Raw genomic sequence first — 9486 nt, forward strand, 5'->3', positions numbered from 1 at the left:
GGGACACTGTGACACAGCCGGGGACATGGGGACAGCCTGGGGACAGCCGGGGACATGGGCACAGCCCAGTGACAGTGACACAGAGCCCCATTGCCCTGGCTCTGGGGACAGGGACAGGGACAGGGACAGTGTGACACAGACAGTGACACTGTGACACAGCCGGGGGCATGGGGACAGCCTGGGGACAGCTGTGTGACAGTGACACAGCCCCATTGCCCTGGTAGTGAGCGGCGGCCTGGCTCTGGGGGGACACGGGGACACTGCCAGCGTGGGGACAGTGACACAGAGCCCAGGGACAGTGCAGGGACAGAGTGACACTGCCAGGACACGGGGACAGTGACACTGCCCTGGGACACATGTGGGGACAGTGTGACATCCCTGGGACAGTCACACACAGGGCCCGGGGACAGAGTGACACCCCGGGACAAGGGGACAGTGTGGGGGACAGCGTGGGGACAGAGTGACACCCCCGGGACAAGGGGACAGTGACAATGCCCTGGGAGACGCGGGCAGCGTGGGGACAGTGTGGGGACAGCGTGGGGACAGTGTGGACATCCCGGGACAACGGGACAGCGTGGGGACAGCGTGACATCCCCAGGACATGGGGACAGTGTGGGGACAGCGTGGGGACAGAGTGACACCCCCGGGACAAGGGGACAGTGTGGGGACAGCGTGACACCCCCGGGACAACGGGACAGTGTGGGGACAGCGTGGGGACAGTGTGACATCCCAGGACAATGGGACAGTGTGGGGACAGTGTGACATCCCCAGGACATGGGGACAGTGTGGGGACAGCGTGGGGACGGTGTGACATCCTGGGACATGGGGACAGCGTGGGGACAGTGTGGGGACAGCGTGGGGACAGTGTGACATCCCGGACAACGGGACAGCGTGGGGACAGCGTGGGGACAGAGTGACACCCCCGGGACAAGGGGACAGTGTGGGGACAGCGTGACACCCCCGGGACATGGGGACAGCGTGGGGACAGCGTGGGGACGGTGTGACATCCCCGGGACATGGGGACAGTGTCACAGCCAGGATGCAGACAGTGTCACAGGCCCGGGACGTGTGGGACAGTGTGGGGACAGTGACACACAGAGCCTGGGGACAGTGCAGGGACAGAGTGACACGGCCGGGACACGGGGACAGTGTGACATCCCCAGGACAAGGGGACAGCGTGGGGACAGTGTGACACCCCTGGGACACGGGACACCCCCGGGACACAGCCCAGGACACTGTGAGACCTTGGGGACACTGCCACACCCCCGCTCACTGTGTCACCCCGTGGGGACACCCTGGGGACCCCCAAGTGCCAGCGCTCAGCACTGGGGGGTCCCCAGGGTCTGTCCCAGTTTTTTGGGGAGGGGTCCCGGGGGTCTAGCCCGGGTTTTTGGGGGGTGGGTCCCAGATTTTGGGGGGGTGGTCCCTGATTTTGAGGGTGGTCCCAGATTTTGGGGGGTGGGTCCCTGGTTTGGGGGGTGGTCCCTGATTTTGAGGGGGTCCCGGGGGTCTAGCCCGGGTTTTTGGGGGGTGGTCCCAGATTTTGGGGGGTGGTCCCAGATTTTGGGGGGTGGTCCCTGGTTTTGGGGGGTCCCGGGGGTCCCACCTCGGAGTTGAAGCGGATCTGGCAGACACTGCAGGCGATCACCGGGCGCCGGGACTTGGCCAGAGCCCCCAGCCCCCCCTTGGGCAGGGCCTCCATCTGGGGAGGGGGCACAGAGGGGGGGGTCGGCACCCCAAAATCACCCAAACCACCCCAAAATCACCCAAACCACCCCAAAATGACCCCGCAAACCCCAAAATCCCCCGAAATCGCCCCCGCTCCCGTTCCGTTCCGCAGCGCCTCAGGAATCCCGCCCTGCCCAAGCCCGGGGGACCGGGAGGGACCGGGAGGGACCGGGAGGGACCGGGAGGGAACCGGGACCGCCCCCACCCCCGGCTGGGGGGAATTTGGGGGTCCCGGGAGCCCCCCCGAGAGGTTTTGGGGGTCCCGGGATCCCCCGCGGGTGATTTTGGGGGTCCCGGGGCAGGTTCGGGGGGGTCCCGATCGCACCGAGCCCCGGGGGGGGTCCCGGGGGGGGTCCCGACCCCTCCCGTTATTGGGGGGTGTCCCGGGGGGTTCGGGGGTCGCGCGTTCCCTGTCCCGGGGGTGATTTTGGGGGTCCCGGTGGGGTTTTGGGGGTCCCGGGGCTGATTTTGGGGGTCCCGGTGGGGTTTTGGGGGGTCCCGGCACCGCCGGTTCGGGGCGGGGGGGGTGGAACGGGGGGGGGGGGGGGGGGGGGGGGGGGGGTCCCGGTACGGCGGCCGGGAGGGGGCGGGGCCGCTCCGTGTCCCCCCCCCCCCCACCGCCCCCGGACCCCGCGCGCCCCTCGCGGGCACCGGAGCGAAACCCCCGGAACCCCCCCGGTACCGGGACCCCCCAAAAACAGCCCCGGGACCCCCAAAAACAGCCCCGGGACCCCCTAAAACAGCCCCGGGACCCCCCCCCCCCCCCCAATCCCGAGCACCGGGACACCCAGAACCTTTCGGTACCGGGACCCCGGAACCCCCCCCGGTACCGGGACCCCCAAACACAACCCCGGGACTCCCTAAAACAGCCCCGGGACCCCCCCCCCCCCCCTATCCCGAGCACCGGCACCCACCGAACCCTCCGGTACCGGGACCCCCGAAACAGCCCCGGGACCCCCTCGGAACCTCCCTGGGACCCTGCCCGAGACCCCCCCCCATCCCAGCAGCGGCACCCCCGAACCTTTCGGTACCGAAATCCCCGAAACCCCCCGGGACGGGACCCCCGAAACACCCCCGGGACCTCCCCAGAACCCTGGCCGGGACCCTCCCGGGACCCCCTCCCCAATCCCGAGCACCGGCACCCCCGAACCCGCCGGTACCGAGACCCCCGAACCCTCCGGTACCGGCACCCCCGAACCCTCCGGTACCGGCACCCCCGAACCCGCCGGTACCGGGACCCTCGAACCCGCCGGTACCGGGACCCCCGAACCCTCCGGTACCGGCACCCCCGAACCCTCCGGTACCGGGACCCTCGAACCCGCCGGTACCGGGACCCTCGAACCCGCCGGTACCGGCACCCCCGAACCCGCCGGTACCGGCACCCCCGAACCGCGGCCGGGCTCAGCCCCGCATCTCCCCCGGCCCCGCCGGTACCGGGACCCTCCGGTCCCCCCCGGTTTCCCCGCGGTTCCCCCTGTCCCTCCGCGGCCCCGGGCCCGTTCCTTTGCCCGGTTCCCGCCCGGTTCCCGGCCCCGCTCACCGCGGGCAGCGGCGGCAGCAGCCGGAGCGCGGCGGCGGCGGCGGCGGCGGCGTCGGGCAGGAGGAGGCGGCCGGGGGGCGGCCCCAGCGGCGGCCCCGGGGCCCGCAGCATCGCCCTGCGCCGGGGGGCGTCACGGGGGGCGCGGGGACCCCCGAAACGGCCCCCAGGGACCCCCCCGGGGCACCCCCGGACCCTCCCCCCCCGTTCCGGTCCCGGTTCCTCCGCGGGGTCCCCGGCCCGCACCGGGGGATGCGGGGGGGGGGGGGCTGGGGGAGCTGCGGGACACCGGGACCCCCCAGGACCCCCCGGGACCCCCCCAGGAACCCCCCGGGACCCCCCAGGACCCCCCTCCCGCCGCCCCCCGCGCGTTCCCGGGTCCCTCCCGGGGGTCCCCGCACCGGAGGATGGGGGGGTTGGGGGGGGGGGGGCAGGTGAGCTCCTCGGGACCCCCCCCCCCCCCCCCCCGAGGGCCTGGACCCCCAAACCCCAAAGGCCCCAAACCCCCAAAGACCCCAAATCCCAAACCCCAAATCCCCCAAACCGCAACCCCCCCCAAAGCCGAGATCCCGAAAATCCGAAACCCCAAACCCCAAACGCCCAAAACCCCCCAAAGCCCCAAAGCCCCCAGCCCCCAGCCCCCCTCTCTGCGTTATTTGGGGGGGGGTCTCCGTTACCTGCGGGCCCCCCCGGCCGCTGTCGCGCGCGGCCCTGCGGGGCTGTCCCTGCGTGTCCCCCCCTCCCCCTCCCCCCGTGTCCCCTCCCCCCTCGGGGGCTCAGCCAATGGCGGCGCTCGGAACTGGGGCACGGGGGGGGGGAGGGGAGGGGGCGGGGCCTCCCCGCGCGTGTCGCGCCCCACGCGTGTCCCCTCCCCCCACCGCGCGTGTCCCCTCCCCCCCCCCGCCCCCCCCCCAAACCGCGCTGTCCCCTCCCCCCCCCCCCCACTCCCGGACCCCCCCCCCCCCCCCAATCCCGGTCCTGTCCCCCCGTTCCCCTCCCCCCGCGCTCGCTCACGTCCACGCGCGCGCGTCCCCGCGTCCGTCCGTCCGTCCCGCGCGCGCGCCCCCCCCTCGCCCCCCCCCCCCCATCGTGCGCGTGCGCGCGGCGGGCGGGGTCGCGCACGTGTCGGGACACGCGCGCGCGGGGGCGGGGGGGGGGAGGGGCGACAGGCGCACCCCGGGAGCGTGGGAACCGAGGGGGGCGGGGGGACACGGGGGCGGGGACCCCAAAAATCACAGAGCCCGAAAATCCTGGGAACCCAAAATTGTGAGATCCCAAAATTCAGAGAGCCCAAAACTCGGAGAACACAAAATCTGAGACCCCAAAATTCTGAGATCCCAAAATTCAGAGAGCCCAAAATTCGGAGAACACAAAATCTGAGACCCCAAAATTCTGAGATCCCAAAATTCAGAGAGCCCAAAACTCGGAGAACACAAAATCTGAGACCCCAAAATTGTGAGATCCCAAAATTCAGAGAGCCCAAAACTCGGAGAACACAAAATCTGAGACCCCAAAATTCTGAGATCCCAAAACTCGGAGAACACAAAATCTGAGACCCCAAAATTGTGAGATCCCAAAATTCAGAGCCCAAAATTTGGAGAACACAAAATCTGAGGCCCCAAAATTGTGAGATCCCAAAATTCAGAGAGCCCAAAACTCGGAGAACACAAAATCTGAGACCCCAAAATTGTGAGATCCCAAAATTCAGAGAGGCCAAAACTCGGAGAACACAAAATCTGAGGCCCCAAAATTGTGAGATCCCAAAATTCAGAGAGCCCAAAACTCGGAGAACACAAAATCTGAGACCCCAAAATTGTGAGATCCCAAAATTCAGAGCCTAAAATTCGGAGAACACAAAATCTGAGACCCCAAAATTCTGAGATCCCAAAATTCAGAGAGCCCAAAACTCGGAGAACACAAAATCTGAGACCCCAAAATTGTGAGATCCCAAAATTCAGAGAGCCCAAAACTCGGAGAGCCCAAAATCTGAGACCCCAAAATTGTGAGATCCCAAAATTCAGAGCCCAAAATTCGGAGAACACAAAATCTGAGGCCCCAAAATTGTGAGATCCCAAAATTCAGAGAGGCCAAAACTCGGAGAACACAAAATCCAGGGAACCCAAAATTGTGAGATCCCAAAATTCAGAGAGCCCAAAACTCGGAGAACACAAAATCTGAGACCCCAAAATTGTGAGATCCCAAAATTCGGAGAACACAAAATCTGAGACCCCAAAATTGTGAGATCCCAAAATTCAGAGAGCCCAAAACTCGGAGAACACAAAATCCAGGGAACCCAAAATTCTGAGATCCCAAAATTCACACACCCCAAAAATCAGAGCCCCCCAAAAATCCAGGGACTCCAAAATTCTGAGAACACAAAATCCAGGAAACTCAAAATGCAGGGACCCCAAAATTCGGAGAACATAAAATCCAGAAATCCCAAAAATCCAGAGACCCCAAAAACCCAGAGTCCCCCAAATTCTGAGAACACAAAATCCAGGGAACACAAAACTCAGAAACTCCAAAATCCAGAGACCCCAAATTCAGAGGATCCCAAAATTCAGAGACCCCAAAAATCCAGGGACCCCAAAATTCAGAGAACCTAAAATCCAGAGAACCCAAAATTTAGAGATCTGAAATTCAGAGAACGCAAAATCTAGAAACCCCAAAATCAGAGAACCCCAAACTGAGAGGCCCCGAAATCAGGGCCCCAAAAATCCAGAAATCCCCAAAATCCAGAGACCCCAATAACCCAGAGTCCCCAAAATTCTGAGAACCCAAAATCCAGGGAACACAAAATTCAGAAACTCCAAAATTCACAGAACCCAAATTCAGAGAACCCAAAATTCACAGACCTCAAAATTCAGAGACCCCAAAATGCAGGGACCCCAAAATCCAGAGAACCCGAAATTCGGAGAGCCCAAATTCAGAGAACCCAAAATTTAGAGACCCCAAAATGCAGGGACCCCAAATATCCAGGGACCCCAAATTTTTTGAGACCCAAAATTCAGAGAACCCAACATTCAGAGACCCCAAATTAAGAGAACACAAAATTCAGAACCCCCAAAATTCACAGACCCGAAAATTCAGGGAACTCAAAATTCAGAGAACACAAAATTCAGAGAATACAAAATTCAGAAACCCCAAAATTCAGAAATCCCAAAAATCCAGGGACCCCAAAAGCCAGAGAACCAAAAAATCGGAGAACCCAAATTCAGGGCCCCCAAAATTCAGGACCCCCAGGGACCCCAAAAGACTTTGGGGTCTCTGAATTTTGGGGTCTCTGGGGGTCTCTTTGTGGGGTCTCTGGATTTTGGGGTCTGTGAATTTTGGATTCTCTGGATTTTGGGGTCTCTGGATTTTGGGCTCACTGAATTTTGGGGTCTGTGAATTTTGGGGTCTCTGGATTTTGGGGTCTCTGATTTTGGGGTCTGTGAATTTTGGATTCTCTGGATTTTGGGGTCTCTGATTTTGGGGTCTGTTAATTTTGGGGTCTCTGAATTTTGGATTCTCTGGATTTTGGGGTCTCTGGATTTTGGGGTCTGTGAATTTTGGGGTCTGTGAATTTTGGATTCTCTGGATTTTGGGGTCTCTGATTTTGGGGTCTGTGAATTTCGGATTCTCTGGATTTTGGATTCTCTGGATTTTGGATTCTCTGAATTTTGGGGTCTCTGGATTTTGGATTCTCTGGATTTTGGGGTCTCTGATTTTGGGGTCTCGGTGGTCTTTGGGGGGCCGGGGGTGTCGATGATTGGTGAATTATCGATGAATTATCAGTGAATTATCAGTAAATTATTGATGAAATATCGGTGAATTATCCGTGAATTATCCGTGAATTACCGACGAATTACCGATGAATGATCGATGAATTATTGATGAATCATTAATGAATGATTGATGACTCGGTAATTAATTATTGACACCGGACGAGTCCCGGCTGCTAATGAGGTGTAATTGAGCCCCGGCAGTGTCCGGGGGCAGCGGCCGTGACCGCCGCGGTGCCACCGTGTCCCCAAGTGTGTCCCCACGTCCCTGTGTCCCCAAGTGTGTCCCCAAGTGTGTCCCTTTGTCCCCATGTCCCTGTGTGTCCCCTATCCCTGTGTCTCTGTGTCCCTTTGTGCGTCCCTGTGTGTGTCCCTGTGTGTGTCCCCTTGTCCCCATGTCCCCGTGTGTCCCCTTGTCACCCTGTCCCCATGTCCCCGTGTGTCCCCTATCCCTGTGTCCCTGTGTCCCTTTGTGTGTCCCTGTGTGTGTCCCCATGTCCCCGTGTGTCCCCTATGCCTGTGTCCCTGTGTCCCCCATCCCTCTGTGTGTCCCTGTGTCCCCAAATGTGTCCCTGTGTGTGTCCCCTGTCCCCGTGTCCCACTGTCACCGTGTCCCCGTGTCTCCTCTCCCTCTGTCCCCAAGTGTGTCCCCTGTCCCTCCGTGTCCCCAAATGTGTCCCTGCGTGTGTCCGCTGTCCCCATGTCCCTGAGTGTGTCCCTGTGTCCCCCATCCCCGTGTGTGTCCCACTGTCACCGCGTCACCGCGTCCCTCTGTCTGTCCCCTGTCCCTGTGTGTGTCCCCATGTCCCTGTGTCCCTGTGTGTGTCCCACTGTCACCGCGTCACCGCGTCCCTCTGTCTGTCCCCGTGTCCTCCTGTCCATGTGTGTCCCCATATCCTCATGTCCCCCTATCCTCATGTCCCCGAGTGTGTCCCCGAGTGTGTCCCCCTGTCCCTGAGTGTCCCCCTGTCCCCCCGAGTATCCCCCTGTCCCTGAGTGTCCCCCTGTGTCCCTGAGTGTCCCCCTGTCCCCGAGTGTCCCCCTGTCCCTGAGTGTCCCCCCGAGTGTGTCCCCCCCCCGTTCCCAAAGGGCCCTCCCTGTCCCCAAGTGTCCCCTGGTGTGCCTGATACCCCCGCGTGTGTCCCCTGTCCCCTCGTGTCCCCTCGTGTCCCCAGGGTCCCTGTGGGTCAGACTCGTTTATTGGGGGGCCCCGAGGCCGCCCCCCCCATAATTAAATACAAACCGAAGCCACGCCCCCCCTGCCCCCCCCCGCCATAGTGCAAACCCCCCGTGACACCGGGGACACCCTGGGGACACCTTGGGGACACCCTGGGGACACCTTGGGGACACCCTGGGGACACCTTGGGGACACCCTGGGGACACCGGGGCCGGGCTGTGCCCCCAGCTCGGGGTCAGTGCAAAGTGAGGTGCCCGGGGGGGGCGGGCAGTGCAGGGAGGGGACACCGGGTGGCACCGGGTGACAGAGGGTGACGGAGGGTGGCACTGGGGGGCAGCGTCCCCGGGTCACGCTGGGACAGAGTGACGCCGTGACACCGTCCCCAGGTGCCGCCCAGGTCCTGTCCTGGGCGAGGTGACAGCGCCGGGGACACGTCCCGGTGTCACACGGGTGTCCCCAAGGTGTCCCCATGGTGTCCTGGTGTCCCCATGGTGTCCCTGTTGTGTCCTTGTAGTGTCTCTGTGTCCCCTGCAGTGTCCGTGGCGGTGGCAGCTCGGTGTCACCCATGTGCCACCAGTTCCCAGTCCTGTGGTGACAATTCCCAGTCCAGTGGTGACAGTTCCCACCGGTGGTGACAATTCCCACTGGTGACAATTCCAGGTCCAGTGGTGACAGTCCCTGGTCTGCTGGTGACAGTCCCCGCTGGTGACAATTCCTGGTTGTTCCCAGTTTGGTGTCCCCAAACCGGTGGTGGCAGCTGTGCCTTGGGGACGCGTCCTGGTGCAGCGCGGTGACAGTTCCTGGGACAGTGTCCCCAGCTCGGTGACAGTTCCTGGGACAGTGTCCCCAGCTTGGTGACAGTTCTGGGACAGTGTCCCCAGCCCAGTGACAGTTCCGGGGACAGTGTCCCCAACTCGGTGACAGTTCTGGGACAGTGTCCCCAACTCGGTGACAGTTCCTGGGACAGTGTCCCCAGCTCGGTGACAGTTCTGGGACAGGGTCCCCAACTCGGTGAACATTCAGTGACAGTGTCCCCAACTCGGTGACAGTTCATGGGACAGTGTCCCCAGCTCGGTGACAGTTCTGGGACAGTGTCCTGAGCCTGCTGACAGTGTCCCCAGCCCGGTGACAGTTCATGGGACAGTGTCCCCAACTCGGTGACATTCAGTGACAGTGTCCCTAATGCAGTGACAGTTCCTGGGACAGTGTGCCCAGCGCAGTGACAGTTCTGTGATTGTGTCCTGAGCCTGGTGACAGTTCAGTGACAGTGTCCCCAGCCC

Source organism: Ammospiza nelsoni, chromosome 32 (assembly GCF_027579445.1).
Source record: "Ammospiza nelsoni isolate bAmmNel1 chromosome 32, bAmmNel1.pri, whole genome shotgun sequence".
Classification (NCBI taxonomy): domain Eukaryota; kingdom Metazoa; phylum Chordata; class Aves; order Passeriformes; family Passerellidae; genus Ammospiza; species Ammospiza nelsoni.